The sequence below is a fragment of the Mobula hypostoma genome, chromosome 1, assembly GCF_963921235.1.
Source record: "Mobula hypostoma chromosome 1, sMobHyp1.1, whole genome shotgun sequence".
NCBI classification, from domain to species: domain Eukaryota; kingdom Metazoa; phylum Chordata; class Chondrichthyes; order Myliobatiformes; family Myliobatidae; genus Mobula; species Mobula hypostoma.
Window position 1 is genome coordinate 156,269,374 of NC_086097.1, and position 19,758 is coordinate 156,289,131.

Below are 19,758 nucleotides of genomic sequence, written 5' to 3' on the forward strand. Positions count from 1 at the left end.
ATGCTTCAGCCTGTGCATTCTAATTCTGAGCACAATCGGAGTGGCTGTATTATTGATAGGGCAAGTGGTTTGCTTGGGGCAGTGCATATACCATCTGAGAATTATTGTTGGTGCCCACCTGCCCAAGCCTTTTGGCTGTTTGTTGTGGGGTGCGGGGAGTAAAGAGACCATCTTGTCACAAGGCAGGTGCAAGGTGAAGTTGAGGTGAGGTTGAGGCATATTTGAGGCATAGCTGAGGTGAGTGGAATGGAGCAAAGTTGGAGTAGAGGAGAGGTAGATTAGAGGCCCAACACCTAAACGACGAATGAGGTTTGATTGATCTAAATGCCAGTCCAATTTGGAAAGATTGGGTACGGGCTGAAATATGGCAGTGGGGTTCAGGCTCAGAGCGTATCAGTACAACATGGTCTGGGTCTTATCGTAAGAAATGACCCAGGTCTTGGAGCAAGGAATGCCCCGATGTTTGGAAAATTTATACACCAGGCCACACACACAAAAAAAATGCTAGTGAACGCAGCAGGCCAGGCAGCATCTACAGGAAGAGGCACAGTCGACGTTTTGGGCTGAGACCCTTCATCAGGACTAACTGAAAGAAGAGGTAGTAAGCTCTATCTCTTACTACCTCTTCTTTCAGTTAGTCCTGACCAGCATCTGCAGATTTCCTCGTGTTTGTGTTTTTAAACACCAGGCCAGATGGATTGAAAAGGCAGGGTGTCGTGTCCCAAGGTGATGGTCGGGCAGGTTTTGCCCGCTACTCAGCAATGTCTGACCTGCTCTGGCTGCTCCAGGCTCTGTGATGTTTACTCTGCTATAGCCTGATCCAGCTGCTCCAGGCTTCATGTCTGAGAACTCACTTTCATTCTAAAACTAGTTGTTTACTTGGGTTGTTCACACAATTTGTTTTTTTTTTTGTCTCTCTGCACATTGGGTGTTTGTCAGTCTTTTTTAAATGAGTTATTTTGGGTTTCTTTGTTTTGTGGCTGCCTGTAAGGAGATGAATCTCAGAATTGTATAATGTATACATGTTTTGATAATGTACTTTGAACTTTGAAAGCAAAGCTGAACAAAACCCTAGCTTTATCAGTTCAGCTATCAAATCCTAATCATAATTCTCCTTTGCCTTAGGAATTAATTGCATTGCTGGGATAGGCAAGACAAAAAGGTTTTTTTTGTCATATGCAGTAGGAACACTAGGTGCACGGAGGAATATAGTGCTGACAACTGTCCCGTGCATTTGTAGAGGGGGTATACCCAAGAAGAGCGAATATTTTGGAAAGTAAATGAAATGCAGATATCATCAGTTTGACATTAGTAAGCAATGGATCTGTCCTCTGGAGAAAAGGAAAGCACATTGGACAGGTGAAAACTGGATTTTGCATTATACTGAACCAGACAGGAATCAATGGCACATTCATTTAGAGTTGACTGCATTCAGTATGTGCAGTGAATGAAGAAGGTAAAAGAAAAGTCATCAACTATAAATATCTCCTCCTTCCACAGATGCTGCCTTAACCTTCTGTACTCAAGATCTTTTAAATTTTATTTCAAAGTAAAACAAATGATTCACAAGCAAGTAAAGCTAAAAATTGCCGCCTTTGGTAACTTTCATAATGATGACTGCATATTTTTTGACAGGCATTTCAAGGTACAAATGATAGTGGTGCAATCTTGTCTTTAATCATTGCTTTTTAACAAGAATCATTAATGTGAATAACATCCATTTTTCAACAGTTTCAACCTGGAAGGAATGCGTTGAATAATAGTTTACACGCTCATTAGTGAGCTCTCACCGATTACTTCAGTTTCTCCTGGCTTTCGATTAGTCACATGGTAGCTTGGTAATGATAGTCAGCTGTACTTTATTTCAACTTGGTCTTATCATAAAACATTAATATCAATTCTTTGAAGAGCTTGTGACCCATTCTTAGAGTGGATAGTTCATTTGAAATTCAATTGTCATCTTATTTTGTAAATGACACCAAATGCCGAACGTGCTGACTTCTCTGCTGTGGGCACTTGACAAGGATGAATGTTCCTGAAAATGTTTTCCCTGCTTCTCTACTGGTGCAAGGGGAGAAACTTACTTTTGGTCATTAGCAGTAAATGAGTGAGTATTCTGTGTAGAAATAGATACTGCTTGCCAACTATACTCGTCTTTCTATATTCTTACAAGAGAAGACGGGCTGTATTCTTGAAAGGGAAATGCACTGTGCTTTTAAATCAGATAAAATAATGTAACGGAGCAGTAACAGAGCATGTGACTACTATAAAAACCATTAACACACTTGTGGTTAAGTAAAAGCAGAAGATGCTGGAAATACTCACCAGGTCAAGAGGCATCTGTGGAAAGAGATAGAGTTACAGCCTTTGTCAGAACTGCAAGTTAGTTTTAAGTTTCAGAAAATGTTGGGAAGAGATTTATTAGAAAAGAGAAATATCGCTGATAGACAAAGGTTTGGGGTGGGAAGCATGGAGATGTGTTCACAGAGCCAATGTTTGTTTGATTGAGTATATGACTGGTGTGCAGCTGCATAATGAGTGAATTTCATCCCCCACTCTCCCCATCTTAAACAAGTTTTAGGGTTCTGTTTAGTATGCTGATTATTATATATACGTGGGCCGTTTTCTGCATACCACATTCATGATTTTATCCTTGATGCTCCACACTTGACCCCTTTCTTTCTCTCACTTTCAGCAACTTTTCAGAAAGCTATTTAAAGGTATCAAATCAGGTTCCACATTTGCTTTGACAAGCTGGTGATGTGAATTTCTACCTCACTACCACCTTCCTTGACATTACCCTGTCTGAAGCTTCCTGCCCTTAAATACTGAAGTTCTTGTCTTCATTCTCTGTCATGAACTGTTTCCTTCTAGCTTTCACTGGAATTCAAACCAGGCATCTCACTGTCTAGGTGCCTTTTGGACCTTGAGATGATGTACTTATTCAATCTGTCAATTTATTTTATCACTGATTATGGACTCTGGTAGCATTGGATATCAGGCCTGTATCCCATTGATATCTCCCAGTCTGCACAACCTTGTTCATCCTACAGTTTAATAATGGTTGGCAGACCAACATAAGGTGCATTACTACCACCTGCTGAGATGGACTGTGGAGCAAAGAGACAGTAAGTATACCCTCTAATTCCTCCCCCCCCACCCCTCCCCCACTTCTCATAAAGTCACGTATGCACTTAGGATATCACTGCCATCGTAACAAAATTTAAACTACGTCCGTCCCAAAGATCTCAATTGAGAAATTAGATGTTTCCTTTGCACCTCATAGGAACTGCGTGCAAATATATATGCTGCACCCCCTATAAATACCTGTACCATGCTTATTAATTCTGAACAACAAATTATTCCACCTAGTATGTCCTATCCATAAACATGTAAGTATAACTTTTCTGTCCTTTTATACCTATTTCACAGATGAGTTCCCACTGTCCTGAGTTTTATATAAATCTGTCCTTTTTTTTCCCAACATAGTTGCCACAGCGATCAAATAGACCTTTTAATTACAATTTTCATCTCCCCTTTATGAAAATACACCACTACATTTACATCCTTGATTTTAAGTGATTGCTTGGCTAGAATATCTGCCACCCCATTTCCTTCAATCCCAACCATGGGCCAGGACACATAAGAAATAGATACACAAGCTTAGACCTGCAGACTCAGCAGATGTTGTCCAATCTCAAGAAAAATATCTGGTCTATATCTTGAAATACTTGTTTCAATAGATATCAAAACTGAGGATGAATCAGAGCCCAGAACTCAAAATCAAGGCGTACTTCTTCCACTTATTCCAAGTGATAGCAACCATCTCAGACATGAATACTGATACTTTGTCTGATAATCTTTCCTCAATAGTCATCTGAAACTTTGAACTTAAACAGAAACACCTGAATGACCCATCACTGGATCTTGTGAAACATCTTTATTTTATGTAAGAAGCCATAATATCTGCCTTGTATATAGTACTGATCTACAGTGCCTGTGCCATTGATATACAATCCTCCTTCTTGATGTTTTCTTGTAGGCTTAAATCAACCAAAGACAAAGGAAAAAACCATAGAGCAGTGATAGAATAGACTACATTGAGACCATGTCTGCATTAAACAACCCAAGATTTTATGCTTATTCATTTCCCATTCACCCAAAACTGAAGATTAATAAATTCAATGTTCCCAACACTCTACTAATGTTGAAAATATTGGATGACCAACTTTGTCCTCTTATTGGTCAATCTAATAAACCATTTCTAAACTTACAGTGCATACATGTAAAGGTATATCAATCATTTCTACCAGTCATGCTGAAATTGGGATGATTTAGTAGCACCAAACATAATCTTATTGTTTGAACTTGAACTTTATCTAGGGGCTTAATGATCACTGGTGAAGCTGATCCATCAGCAATACATCCATAATCAAAAACAGCTGTGACTGAAGTAATAAACAATTGTTTAAATGACCTCCTACTCACATCTCAATCACACCCAACAAAACACATGAGCACATTTAGGAACGCAAACACGAGGAAATCTGCAGATGCTGGAATTTCAAGCAACACACATTTAGGGCTTTTTTTTTTACAATTCTTTAGAATTGTATTCACGTACACCTTCCATGTTAGCCTTGTATCTATCTACATACTGTACCTTGATCACTTACCACTGACTCATGTTCAAGAGATTTGCCATAGAACTTGAGATCAATTGTGGGTGTAATATTCCTTTTCGAAAACAAACTTAAGCCTTTGCAATAGAAAAGTTAAATGCCCATCAATATCCCCTTTCCTCTACTTCATTAATTGCCGCCTGCATTTTCCTAACCATAAAATTTAAATTCCTGCCTCTCTTCTACTCTGCACCATCAACAGCATACAATGATTTCAAAATGTGAGTCAACATTTAAGCAAGTATCATTTATAATAATTTTTAAAAAGGAGTGGGATACACACACTCCTCTGTGGAGTTACATTCTCTATCTCATACTCTTTAAGAAATGTTGTTGCCACCTTAATTTGTATCTTCCTATCACATAAAAAATCTTGAATCCGTTTGAACATTCTACCATCTGTTTCCTCCTTTTCAAGTTTAAACAGCAACCCTTATGTCCAAAACATATCATAATAAACTTTCTCTACCTCAGAGAAAACTGCTACCACTGATTCTTTATTAACCTGGCCTTATGAATTTCAGATTTCAAACTTAACATCAAGTCCATGGTCATTCTCCCTTTGCAAAATCCAGATCAGTATACATTTTCCACTACTTTCTACAAAATATGAAAGCATTGCTATAACAATCAATCCCATTATCTTACATACATGTGAAGATAACAGTGTAGGTCTGTAACTGGAAGGATGTGATTGATCCTTACCAGGTTTCAATATAGGGAAAAAAATGCTAATTTCCAGGAAAGAGGAAGTCACCCTTCAACCCGTTTGTATTAAAAAAAATTCCAGAACAAGTACAAGTTTGAATCTGATAAATGTGTAAAAGATACTATAGCAAATATCATCTTTCCTTGGTGATGTTTGACCAGCACATATTAATACCCTTTTAAGTTCAAACAATTTACATTCCACATCTAAGTAGGAACTGGCATATCTTTTTTACTCAACAATCTGAGGATTGCCTCTGAAAATTGCTTCTCATTAAGACCTTTTTTTACTTAAATTGGCCAAACTATGTACACTGACATATGTTTTTGCTATAATTTTTTTTCTCCCCAGTCAGTAACTCAAACGTTCTCCCCACCCTACAAAGGCAGTAATGTATCAAGTTTGTCCATTCATCCCTCCCCACCAAGCTCCTACCAGGAACTTATTCCTGCAAGCGGCCTAACTGCTACACCTGCCTGTACCCTTCCTCCCTCACCACCAGTCAAGGCCCCAGGCAGTACTTCCAGGTGAGGCAACACCTCACTTGTGAATCTGCTGGGGTCGTCTGTTGTGTCTGGTAGTCCCAATGTGACTTCCTCTACATTTGAGACCTACTGTAAATTAGAGGACCGCTTTGTCGAGCAGCTCAGCACCATCTGCCATCACGCTACTGCCTCACAGACCACACGACAGATCAACCTATTTCCAGGCACCACCCCTCCCTGAGGCCATCTGTTCTCCCTAGACCCAAGCCATCAATGATTACATAGCAGAAACACTAGCACAGATTCATCTACCCATCCCAGAGCCCAGCGGATACAGGATTCTTCTCCATCAAAAAGACACACCCTTGTGCTGCCTTCTCATGCAAGTTCAACCCTAAACAGTGTTGTTATAGAGCAGGAGACAAGGAGCTACTTGCTTTTAAATGGACCTTAGAGGAATAGTGACATTGGCTGTTGGGATACACCAAACCCTTCCTGATCTGAAATGACCAGTAGAACATTATATCTATAAAACAGATTCCTCAACTCAATCCATGTCTGGCCTGTTGGACCCTCACATTTGGCAGGTCAACTTTACCATCTCCTAAAGAACTGATTCTAAGAACACAAAGGCTGATGCACAACAGTTTCGCTAATTGAAACAGATCAAATTGCAGCCCATTTCATCCTCTCAAATCCCCGCCCCAATCATCTGGGACCTTGAGAACTAGATCCACCAGGCCCCTCAACACAGGCTGGCTCCAGCTGACTCCCCAGGCAACTGCATGCAAGTGCTGGTGGACATGTGCTCTGAGGCACTCCAGAGGGCCCACAATAGACTTAAAATTGCTCCAAAGCTAGTTCTGGTGGTCCTCCATGATCACAAATGTTTGACACTGCCTGTTCTCCATGTCCCTGGTCAAATTCCTCCAACCAGCAGACTTCTAGACTTCCACAGGTACTATCATTCCCTTAGTGCCTGTGGTCCTACATTACCATGGATTTTACTGCTGGACTGGTTCTCCTAGGTAGTCCACTTCATTGCCTTTCCCAAGCTTCTGTCAGCCATTGAGATGGCGGACCTGGTTTTCCAACATGTAGTTTGCCTCCATGGCTTCCCTTGGGACAATGTGTCAGGGTGCGGTCCACAGTTCGTCTCTCACTTCTGCCAAGGCTTTTGCTCCCTCCTCTGCCTCTCACTGAGTTAGCCTTCTGGCTGACATCCGCAGTCAGAAAGAGCTAATGGAGATGTTTCTGTGATGCTCTGCCATTGCTAATCCTTACACATGGTAGAAGTATCTGCTCTGGGCTGTGCTGACCTGCAATCTGTACATCTCCTCTGCCGTGGATATAACATGCTTTGGAGCGCTTTATCGCTACCGACCCCATTGTTCCCCACAGAGGAGTCCACAGTAGAGGTCCTGTCTGTCAAAGCCCTGGTTCATAGCTGCAAGAACGCTTGGAGGAGGGCACAGAGGGCTATTCTAGCTGCCAACTGCATCTACTCTCGCTGGGAGAATGTGTCTGATTGTTCCTTCACTGGTCCCTTCAAGATCATCCATCACATCAGTCCACTCACTTTCCATATCCAGCCTCCATGGTCCCTCAGGATCACACCTACCCTCCACATGCCCTGCCTCAAGCCCATATTCTATGGACCACTTAGCTCACCTAAGCCTACACCTCTAGAACCTAGGATGGTTGAAGATTGCCCAGTGCTGATGGCTTCACATGGCCACGGACAGAGTGTTCAGTACCTTGTCAATGGGGAGGGGAGGTCTTGGTGCCATACAGTTGTATCTTGGAGCCATCATTCATCAGTGAATTCCACCAGACATCTCTAGATCATCCTGTGCCATTGCAGGGTAGTCCTCTCAGGTCTGCCCCCACTGATACCTCCTCCCCTCTGTCTCCACCCAGCTAATAGAATTCACCTGTTGCTTTTTCCAGCATCATCACCTGCAGCCTATTGAACACCTGTTCTCAGCCAGAGTCCTCCTTCACTCATTGAACAAGCCAGCCTCAACCAGTTGCTCTCTTTCCCTGCCTAAAGATGACCTTGTTGCCTGTTGTGTTTAGTTTCTGTTCTCTGTTGTCTGTGGCCCCATGTGGTTTGTTATTTTGCAGTCTATTATTAAAGTTATCATCTACTGCTAAATTGCCTCTGCTGTTTTGCTTTTGGGTCAAGCCTCCTCTTCATTTCCTGACACTGGAGCACATTATTTGAATGGCAATTTATCACTCTGAGGTGCATGTTCCTACACAAGTGAAGGTGAGGACCTTTTTGGTTCTGACACAAGCCCATCTATTTTAAAATCATAAGTTCTGGCATAATCTCTTTCCTTCTGCTTCACTCACATGTGTGGAACATGCTGTAGCGTTAAGTATTGGTTTCTGCAAATACAGATGTGCTCAGGCACAACTATCCCTTCATTGACTGCAGATTTAGCACTTACAGTATAAATGGTGCATTTCAATAAGGAATTGATAAATCTGCAACAATTGGCTCCATTTTGCATCTTCTCATCATTTGTCATCAATTCTTAAAATATATTACGTCCTTATTTGGCTGAAGTTGTCCCAGTTTTAATTAACTTAAGAGAAAAATTGACTTTTTCCCTCCTGCAATGAAATTGAAGCTGGAAAATACCACATCTTTTCCATTTAGTTACATTTAATAAGCATCTTAAAAAGTAATTGATTACTAAAGCATAGAACGTTGTAGATCTTAGTAGGGTAAAGGGAATTTGTGTAGACAGGTATGACAGGTGGCATATGGACATTCTGGGCTGAAGGGCCTGTTTCTGTGCCATACAGCCCTGACTTTTTCCAATGAATTAGACAGCATATTGACTTGAAACTAATAATGAAAACATTGTGCTTTGACATACTTCAGTGCTGTGTCAGACAGAATTAGAACAGACAGACTTGATTCTATTGAAAGCTTCAGTAGAAGATTGACTTGAAGTTCTTTATTAGGGTACTCAGAGTGTTTTATAATACTTAAAGTATTGTTGCTCCAATACCTTTACAAATATTCGGATAGTGACATTGCAGCATATGCAACCAGTTTTCTCTTGTAAATCAATTTTATCCTAACTCAAAATGAATGCAAGACAAAATATTCTTTACCATTAGTTCAGATTGGTTGTATTCAATAATTCATGCTCTTATTCAGAAAAAATGAGTGTTTAATTGCACATACATCCATTGTCTTAATTTTATGTTCTATTTGATATACGCTGCCACATATTTTGTTATGCCACGTATTGTAACATCTTCTACTTCTGTGTGTCCTTTGCATTTATATGGATCTATTTCAGTCACCTATATGCAGTACTGTTCAAATAAAACCAGCAAATCCTGCAGATACTCAGTAGTGACAGCACCATTGATTTTTATAATGAATTTCACTTAAAACAAAACCTTTAGCATTTAGCAGCAAGATTAAAAAATGCCTGCAGCAGTAGTGGGAAAATGTTAGATATTTTCATAAATATTGAAGGAGGTAGATGTTGAAGAGTTGTTTGAAGATGGAGCAAGAGATGGTCATCTGGGAGGGAATAGGATACAAATTTAACTCCTAGGACACATAAACGCTGTAAAATGTTTAAATGGATAACCTGTCTTTCATTTTACAAATATTATGGAGTAGGCTTCTGACTCAGTCACGGGAAGTGGATCATAAAGTCAAATATTTAAAGGAGGCTTTGAACCTTCTTTCTGCAAATACAACTGCAAACCAGATTTCTTACTCCTGAAGAAACCAGGGAGATATAAAAGGACTGGAAGCATTGAGATGTATAGCACAGAAGTAAGCCCTTTGGCCTTACTAGTTCAATACATATAAATTCACTGACACACAACTGTTGTTGGCAGAATCGCATATGGTGATGACTAGGCATACAGAAGTCAGATAGATTGGTTGGTTGGTTGACTAGTGTTGCAACAAAGCTTTGCACTCAGTGTCAGTAAAACTAAGGAATTGATTGTGGACTTCAGGAAGGAGAATTCAGGAAAACACAGATCAGTCCTCACCAAGTGGTCAGCAGTGGAAAGGGTGAGCAGATTCAAGTTCCTGGGCATCAACAACTTAGACGATTTATCCTCTAACTTAAGCAGCTATACTTAATGAGGAATTTGAGATTATTAAGTCACCAAAGACCCTAGCAAATTTCTACAGATGTAATATGGGGAACATTGTAACTGGTTGCATTATTACCTAATGCAGAGACTCCAATGCTGAGTACTGAAAAATGCAAAGGGTTGTACACTCAGCCAGTTCCATCATGGACATTAGCCTCATAAACATCAACAACATCTTCAAAAGACTATAACACATAAGAGTGGAATTAAGCCATTAACTTATTGACTCCGCTCCACCATTTCATCATGGCTGATCCCAGATCCCATTCAACCCCATACACACGCCCTCTCACTATATCCCTTGATGCCCCGACCAATCAGGAATCTATCAACTTCTTCAAATATACCCACGGACTTGGTCTTCACCGCAGTCTGTAGAAGAGCATTCCACAGATTCACCACTCTTTGGCTTAAAAAAAATCCTCCTTACTTCTGTTCCAAAAGGTTGTCCCCCAATTTTGAGGTTGTGACCTCTGGTTCTGGACACCCTCACCAGAGGAAACATCCTCTCCGCATGCACCTTATCTATCGTCCTTTCAACATTCAGTAGGTTTCAAGGAGATCCCCACATATGCTTCTAAAGTCCAGTGAGGACAGGCCCAAAGCTGACAAATGCTCCTCATATGTTAACTGCTTCATTCCTGGAATCATCCTTGTGAACCTCCTCTGGACTCTGTCCAATGACGGTACACCCTTTCTGAGATAAAGTGCCCAAAGCTGTTCACAATACTTGAATTACAGTCTGACTAGTGTCTTATAATCATCCATGACATGCCCTTTTCTCATTACTACCATCAGGGAAGAGGTACAGGTGTCTGGGGCTGCACCCTCAATGTTTAAGCATTGAGTTTCTTCACCTCCACCATCAGATTTCTGAATGGTCCATGAACCATGTACACTACCTTAATGTTCTGCTCACTTTCTGCACTTTTTTAATATATTATTTATTATGACTTATGTTTTTATGTATTGCACTGTACTGTTTTCAGAGAACAGCAAATTTCATGACATATGTCAGTGATAATATACCTGAATCTGATTCTGATCAAGCTGCCCCGTCCAATCTAGTCCCATTTGTCAGCATTTAGCCCATAATTTTCTAATCCTTTCCAATCCATGTACCTGTCCACCTGTCTTTTATGAGTCATTATTTAAACAGCTCACCACATCTTTTGGCAGCTGATTCTGCACACATACTACCCTTTGAGTACAAAATATACTCCTAAAGTTTATCTTAATTCTTTTCCTCTCACCTTAAATTTGAACCCACTAGTTCTTCATTCCCCAACACTGGGGGAAAAAGACTTAATGCTTTCATCCTATCTATACCCCTCATGATTTTATACATCTCCATAGCATCACTTCTTAATCTCCTGCACTCCAAGGAATGAAGTCCTAGCTTGTCCAACTACTCCCTATAAATAAAACCCTCAAGTCCTGACAAGCAACATACATCGAAGTTGCTGGTGAACACAGCAGGCCAAGCAGCATCTATAGGAAGAGGCGCAGTCGACGTTTCAGGCCGAGACCCTTCGTCAGGACTAACTGAAGGAAGAGTGAGTAAGGGATTTGAAAGCTTTCAAATCCCTTACTCACTCTTCCTTCAGTTAGTCCTGACGAAGGGTCTCAGCCTGAAACGTCGACTGCGCCTCTTCCTATAGATGCTGCTTGGCCTGCTGCGTTCACCAGCAACTTTGATGTATGTTGCTTGAATTTCCAGCATCTGCAGAATTCCTGTTGTTTGCGTTTAAAAGTCCTGACAAGATCCTTTACATCCTTTCTGCACTCTTTCTAGTAGGAGAGCAACCGAAAGAGAATACTATGACCCAACTATGCCTCACCAACATCCAGTACAACTGCACTATGACACACAATGTTGTATTTAGTACCCTGGCTTATGAAGGCCAGCATGCCTGTGGTGGTTACTTGAAAAACAAACCAAAATCGCTGAGAGACTGAGCGAGGGATTTAACACTGTAAGATACGCTTCCAAATAACTGAGTTCCAAGCCAAAATAACTGTGTTCGATTCTTTATTATGACACCAGCAGAGATGAACAATCTAATGTACCACTATCATCAAACCTAGCGGAATTAGTAAAGTGAGTAAAGTAACAAAATAGGCAAAATGAGAGTAATTAGCAATCAACAAAAATATTGATTCCGTGGCTCACCCCCTCTCAACTAAACTAGCTAACAAGGACAAATCGCGAATATATGACTATACTCATTTGCTTCCACCCCCAACCAATGTGAAAATCACTTAATCCATAATAAAACTACACAACAAAAATTCCATACAAACAGAAAATATATACATGTCTCCTTCATCCCAGCCCCTACTTACTACACTATAATAATTACAACTACATACTACAAAATAGGAGATATGAAATCTTTGAGGATAGACATCTTAACATCTGTGCTCTTTCTTCTTTCTTCCTCAAGTCCCCGTCATATAACAGTCATCTAGGCCAGAGGTTACCAGCACTTAGCTCAGTACAGAGTGATCTTGACCACCTCCTCTCTCAAGTTAAGTTGAAGTCATAAAGTCAAATAACCCAAGTCAATGAAGATTCTAAAGCTGTAGCTCCTCAAACCTCTGCCTCCTGTAGAAGGGAGATCTTGTTCACAGGCCTGGCCAGACAGCTGGTTTTGGTCTTTATGCACATCTGTCATACAAATCTTCAGTCTCAAAACACTTGAATGGCTCTTCTGATGATCCATGAGCTACAAGGCACTGAGTCATCAACTATAAACACAATGTCTCCTGGGAAGAAATTGCACTTTATACCTGACCATTTCTAATGTTCCTGTAATTGTGGTAAACACTCCTTGACCCACTATTTCCAAAACAATTTTGACATGTACATGACCTACTTCCATTTAGAATGGACATAAATATCTACCTTTTGGAACTCTACTGGTGGTAAGAATGCTGTGGAATTCAGAAGGTTGGGTGCTAGTGCTTCCAATTTGTTGGGATCAGAGGATGCCTTAGTAATTGGACGACCATTGATAATAACCTACACTTTGCAAAGGACTGTGTGGAAACTTGTTTCATCAAGGATGAAAGAATATAGAGAAAATTTCCAAGATGTTGCTGGGTCCAGAAGACTTGAGTTATAGGGAAAGATTGAATAGGATAGGACTTATTCTTTAGAATGGAGAAGATTGAGAGGAGATTTGGTAGAGGTATACAGAACTATGAGGGGTATAGATAGGGTAAGTGCAAGAAGGATTTTTCCACTGATGTTGTGTGGGGCTACAACCAGAGGTCATGGGTTAAGGGTGAAAGGTGAGAAGTTTGAGGGGAACATGAGGGGAAACTTCAATCAGAAGGATGAGAGAGTGTGGAATGAGGTACCAGTATAAGAGGTGCATGCGAGCTTGACTTCAATGTTGAAGAGAAGTTTGGATAGGTACATGGATGGTAGGGATATGAAGGGCTATGGTTCCGGTGCAGGTCTAAGAGAGTAGGCAGGCTAAATGGTTTTGGCATGGACTAGATGGGCTGAAAGGCCTGTGTCTGTGTCGTACTTCTCTGTCTCGATGATTCTATCAATATTCTATACCTACATAGTGGAATTAAGGAGCTTTCACATAGACCTAATCAGTCTCCCCCATGTTCTCACATGATAACTGGAGAATTAATCTGGAAATCCCTTTCTTTGATAAATCCCAATGATCTTTATTTCTGCCTTTCTGAGCTCCTCCACAGAGAGAAAACCTCGGCTGATCTGACCTTCAGCCTCTTCAATCTCTCCCTCCAAAGAATATCCTTGTTGTTCTTCATCCAAGTCAGACTGAGCAACTGCAAAGTTCAATTGCTTCCTCTTCTGAATAAGAAAGGAGAGCAGCTTCTTAAATCTAATAACCCAGGCCACTGTCTTCCTCAAATGGGTCCAAGATGAGAAATGATTGATCATACATGTTACCACAACCACCTCCTTTTCCGTCTGCACGACATTCATTGCAACACTCCTCTTGACTCCTGCATCATCTGGTAGGAGCTCTCCAGAACAATTAGGATTTACAAGCCATTCTCTTTCAGGCTGAAGAAAATATTGAGGGCCTGACACCCATGTTTCATTCTTCAGGAATGCTTCCACCTTTAACCCTCTGGAGGTTACAGCTGCCGGGTTGTGAGACCTTAAGAATTTCTGAAACTCCATTTGCAAAGAAGGATCAGAAGCTGGGAGTTTCATTCTTGATGTATTTCAGCACAGAAGTACTATCAGTCCAAAAAAACTGACTCAGGAAGCTGCATCTGCAAATCCTTCCTCCATAGTGTGTCCATATGGCTTGCCATCATAGCAGAGGTAAGCTCCATATGAGGGATAGAAACTGACTTTAATGAGCTACCCTAGATTTTTCCATGATAAAACATTGTGCACCTGGGAGCACATGTTGTGCAACATTAGGTAGGTCATTGCTACATAGTCATCTTTGTTCGTATCTGGAAAGTGGTGTAACTGTGCAGCAGTATCTTCTCCTAAATCCAGGGCTTCAAACATCTAACAACCTTGAAGTCTTCCAACTAGCAGAGTTCTTCCATCCAGCTTGCCCACTCATGAGTAATTGATGTTGTTATAGTATCATCCCAGCCCAACCCTTTCTTACATAGATCTTGTAGGATCTTCTTAGCAGACAGCACCACCAGACTCAAAATTCCTATAGAATTATAGATGGAACTAACTGTGGAGATGATCCTTCTTTTGGTGGGTGGCCTATCTTGGATCGTAATCTTGAAATTGAAAGTAACAGACTGTATGCACCATTGCCCACCCAATATCTCTCCACTACAGATATACCTTAACCCAAATTCAAATGCTTCACATCTTTTGCTCTTTGCTCTTCTGCAAACCAGCAAGTACACTATGTCTGTTGCTTATCCATTTTGTCAACCCAAAGCCACCTTTAGCACAAATAGATACAAGGTCATGATAGAGAGACACTGTTTCTTCCTCAGAGGGCACTGACACAAGGAAGCCATCAACATAGAAGCATTGCACATCCTTATCCATTGTCTTGCTGTTGAACTGTTTCTCTATGTCTTCTGTGCATTTCCTAAGGATGAAGTTGCTCCAAAGCGATGTACCACTATTCTAAAGTCCACCATACATGGTTGAGGTCACCATCAGACCACCAAAGAAAACTCAGCAGATCTTCACCTTCCGCTGGTACCTGATGAAACATTGAAACATCTGCCATGGCCACAACTAGTTCTTTTCTGAATCTGGTTATGAATCTAATCAATGAGCTAGTTAAATCTGGTACCTGTAAGTGCCAAGCATTCAGTGATATTCCCTGAAAAGTCACTCCACAGTCAAAGACAAAATTTCCCTTTTTTGGGATGGTAAATACCATGATGTGGAATATACCAGACTTTCCCATCACTGTATTCCAGATCCTCCGCTGACACTCTTTCAGCATAATCTTTGGAGATGATATTCTTAATGAAAGCTGTGTAGTCAGTGTAAAACAACAAATTCTTCTTCAACCTCTTTCATAGATTTAGAAATTTAGAATTTAGATTTCTGTTCTGAAATCTTCCTGTTATTTGACATGCTTACCTTCTTCATTCTCAAAGGTAAACTAATCTGCTAGTGAACATCAACCAGTTTTGCAGAATTCGTAACCATCTCCGTGAATTTGAGGTCTTGCCTTTACAAAAGTTGTTTATCCTGACTGTATTCGGGGCAGTCTGTCTTGAACTGCCCCTGCCAAAGCTAATCGAAGTTCAAAACTGAGATCCTGTCAGCTGTCAGCTCAGGCTGTGCAGTGTCTCTCCCATCACCACTGTTTCCTTTCAGTGATCCATTCCCAATCTAACCCAACAGTGTTCTAATTTCATAGGTCCATTATTAACACTATGAATCACTTGCAACGGCTCTAAAATTTTAGCTAGATTTGTCCCTAGCGGCAGCTCAGTTTCGAAATCAATCTCTGGCAAATGGACATGTTTCAGGAGAGGCCATCCCTGGAGAACCCTCTGTTGTCAAATGTTCCTCTTGTCATCGAATGGCAGTGTATAGATGTGGACTGGCAAATATAGAGATGTTAGGAAGTTCACAATAGTTTCCATTATCTAAGTCAGCCCAATCCTGAAATAAATTAGCTACTCACGATCTTCTCTTGAATACGTTTTCTTTTTCCAGTGAGATTGACTTGTTCACGAGGCCCACTGTGCAGAACTCTGCTGTACTCCGTTGATCTAGGAAAGCATAAGTAACCACTATCAGGTTACCCTTCTTAGTCTTCACGTAGTGGATATATAGGATGTTTATTATAATGATTGCTATCCCTTGTAAGACTATTGGACACCAGGGCACCACTCACTGCTGTGTCTGATTCTTTCACAGCTTGTTTTGTTTCTGCATCCCTTTTGTTCGAATGAATATGAAGTATTCTGGGATGTTTGCAACTGCAAACCTTGCATGAAAGACAGTTTCTGAATTCCTTTCTATGTGCCCTGTACACAAACAGCCGAAGCAAACACCATTTCCCTTTAGAAAGGCAATCTTTTCAATATGAGTCTTTTCTCCAACTGAGTGTCCAAATCCAATGTATGGTCACCCTCGCAGAACAGACAAACTCTCTCGGCTGATGAAACTATTTCCCTTCCATTAGTTCCAGGTTCAGTTTTAGCTTTATTTCTCACAGCAGCCACAGTAGTGGCAAAGCTGCTTCTTTTCGCCTTAGAATGACATTGTGACCTAGTTCTGTTTACACATTGCTTATTGCAGTTTGCACTTTGCTTATGTAGCATCCTGTATGCTCCCAGACATTGGATCTGTTGCAAACTTTACTTGCCTTTCAATAAAATCAACATCAGAAAAAGTAGTCTTACAGTTGTACCTTTCTTGCAGTTCACAGAGCACCATTTTCCATTTACCCTAAGCATATAGGACAACTTATTTGTTGCAATCGACATATGGGCAGTCACGTCCAGCTCACGCATGTACTGCACTTCTTTCATAGCATTATAAAACCCTGTAAGAAAAGTCTGTAGTCTTGAAGAGCTTTCACATCTTTGGATTTGATAGATATCCAAGAAAGAGTCTTTTGTATGAAGGCAGATGTAATTTTCTGTTCCACACCAAAATGCTCCTGTAGAAAAGCCTTAGCTTTGACATATCCTTTTATCAGGCAAACATGCTGGCAACTACTGATCAGTTCTCTAGGATGTCCCCTCGTGTTCAGTTGAAGGAAATAGAGGCAGTCACTATGTTTTCAAAGACCTTCATGAATGCATGATACTGCAATGGAATGCTTTCAAAAGGTAAAGATGAAATTCATTGCTGTTGTAGCAAGAAGATTGTTATTTCATTTTCCTTCCTCATAATATCCATCATTCTATTTTGATCTCTATCATCTGAAACAAGAGTGTTTCCATGCTGTAAGTGAATGTCTCCATGAGCACTTTGAGCTGTTGAATATGACATAGGTTCAGAGTGCCTCACTTTTAGCATTCACAATGGTTGAAGCCCTTGGTTCCTTAATTTTAACCATATGTGTGGCAATTTCTTCCTTCAACTTAAGCTGTTCCTTCATTTTCTGTAGTTGTTCCTCTTGCTCTTCCAGCATTTGTTTGCCCTTCAAAAATTGATGACATACTATTAATGCTGCTAAATCAGCCTCTGTTTTAATACTTGCAGAGGAGGGAGTAGATACAGAACATTTTCTTCCTGCAGCAGAGAATCAAGTGTTGACATTTGATGAACTGTCATTTGGTGTCATATCATCTTGTAGGTCATCTGTGATATTTGTAGTCAAAACATGCCATGGAGTTTGAGAGACATTGTTGGAAGGTGAGACACATCTTTACTTACTGCAGCAACATGACCTTCACTGTAACATGTATGGGACAGCTATTATTTCACATCCTCTTTGAAAGCACTGCTATAGCTACCAATGTTTGAAAAACATTAATTCCGTTTGTTTTCCCCTGCTCATCCTTGAGAAGCAAATAAATTAGTATTTGATGTTTCTTAGCAGCATCTTAAGATGAGATTGCAGTTGTAAGGCATTTTCCTTCCTTTTCATAAGATTCTTAATTAATGATATTAAACCTTTAATTTTGTTCATATTTGTTTTACATTCCTTTTGAAGATTTTCAATGCTTTGTTACTTTCTCCAATAAGAAATAATAAGTTGTGCAATTAACTTTTTGTTCATCCACAGCACAAATTCAAAATGCACCGGCTATATTCTGTGCAATAAATGTAAGCAAAAAAACAAACTGTCCATGCATCCACAGCACTTCACCCAGATCAAATAAGTGGCATTCAATTCAAATGTCAACAACCAGAAGAATTTTTCAGCACTTCAGTAAAACAAAGCGATGAACCCTTGGACATACACCACACGACTGAGCAACAGTCCCCAAAGGACAGACAGTACTGACCATTCAAAACTGCGTTTAAACCACAAATACACAGCATGAATCAACAAAAGGTTGACATACTAAGTTACAACTCCAATTTTGCCAACAGGTACAAGGAAAACGTTTGCCATAAACTGGTTTTCATTTGGTATAATTATTTTTTGTTGACAAAAATGTAGCAGTAACTTGAAAAAGAAACCAAAATTGCTCATTGAAGGAATTAGCACTGTGTGAAACTTTCAAATAACTGAGTTCCAAGTTGAAAAAGAACATGTGATTTTTTATTATGACACCAGTAAAGATGAACAATCTAATGTAGGAGTATTAATGAAACCAGCAGAATTAGTGAAATAAGTAGTGTAATGAAATAAGCGAAGTGAGAGTAATTCACAGTTAACAAAAAATATTCATTCCCTGCCTCACACTTCCCAAATAAACTAAACTAACGAGGACAAAGAGTGAATATGTGGCTATACTCATTTCCTTCTACCACACTCCAACCCATGTAACAAATTATCCTAACCCATAATAGAAACACACAACACAAAATAAAATACAGACAGACAGAAAATAGGTACATGGCTCCTACAATGCCAAGACTTTATCTATCTGTTAATCCACTTACAGGAAACCACATTATGATTGGTGTGACACCATTCTTTTTGACTTCAGAGAAAGAGTGGTTCAGATACTGCAAGATATTTCAGATACGCGTGGATAATGGTGAGAATTCAAACTGCAGTGATATACATACAGTGTCCCAATTTTACAGCACATAAGCCGCAAACCTACAATTCAGATTGGAGCTGACTGAGAGGAGACAAATAGGTTGCGGGGGGGGGGGAATCCTAAGATTTGGTCAATGAGATCAAGCATTCTTATCAATGAGTTACTGTATACTATATGAGACATTCTGCATGCTGGAGACTGAGATGGCAGTCTAGAAAACAAAGTCATGAGGATTCCCAGTTAATCAGTGCACAAATAATTTTCACTTCCTCATAAAATATGACAAAGACAAATTTCCAGCTTCCAAACGTTGTTTCTTGTTTGTTCCTTGTTTCCTATAATTGTGCAAGAACCAGTTTTCTCAAGGTCTGCTTTACTGCTGTGTTTCATCCAGTGATTTCACACTCTGGATGAGTCATGGGCACACTTTGCTACTTTGGCTTTCAAGAGACGTCTGGATTGTTTCACACTTATTCGACTATCTAAGGAATGGTGTATGCACACCATTTACATTTCCGAACACAGGACAATGAAAACTCAATATTTCTATTAACAAACATCATGTTATGAGCAGTTATGATTTCACAATTGGGAAAATCTTAAATGGACTTTTGTGCAT

General features: G+C 40.1%; 1 long non-coding RNA gene across 1 annotated transcript in view; it reads left to right on the forward strand.

Annotated features, from left to right (window-relative positions):
* The window catches only part of LOC134342419 (uncharacterized), a 311,924-nt gene that overhangs the window by 54,677 nt on the left and 237,489 nt on the right, over positions 1-19,758 (forward strand). The window lies entirely within an intron of this gene.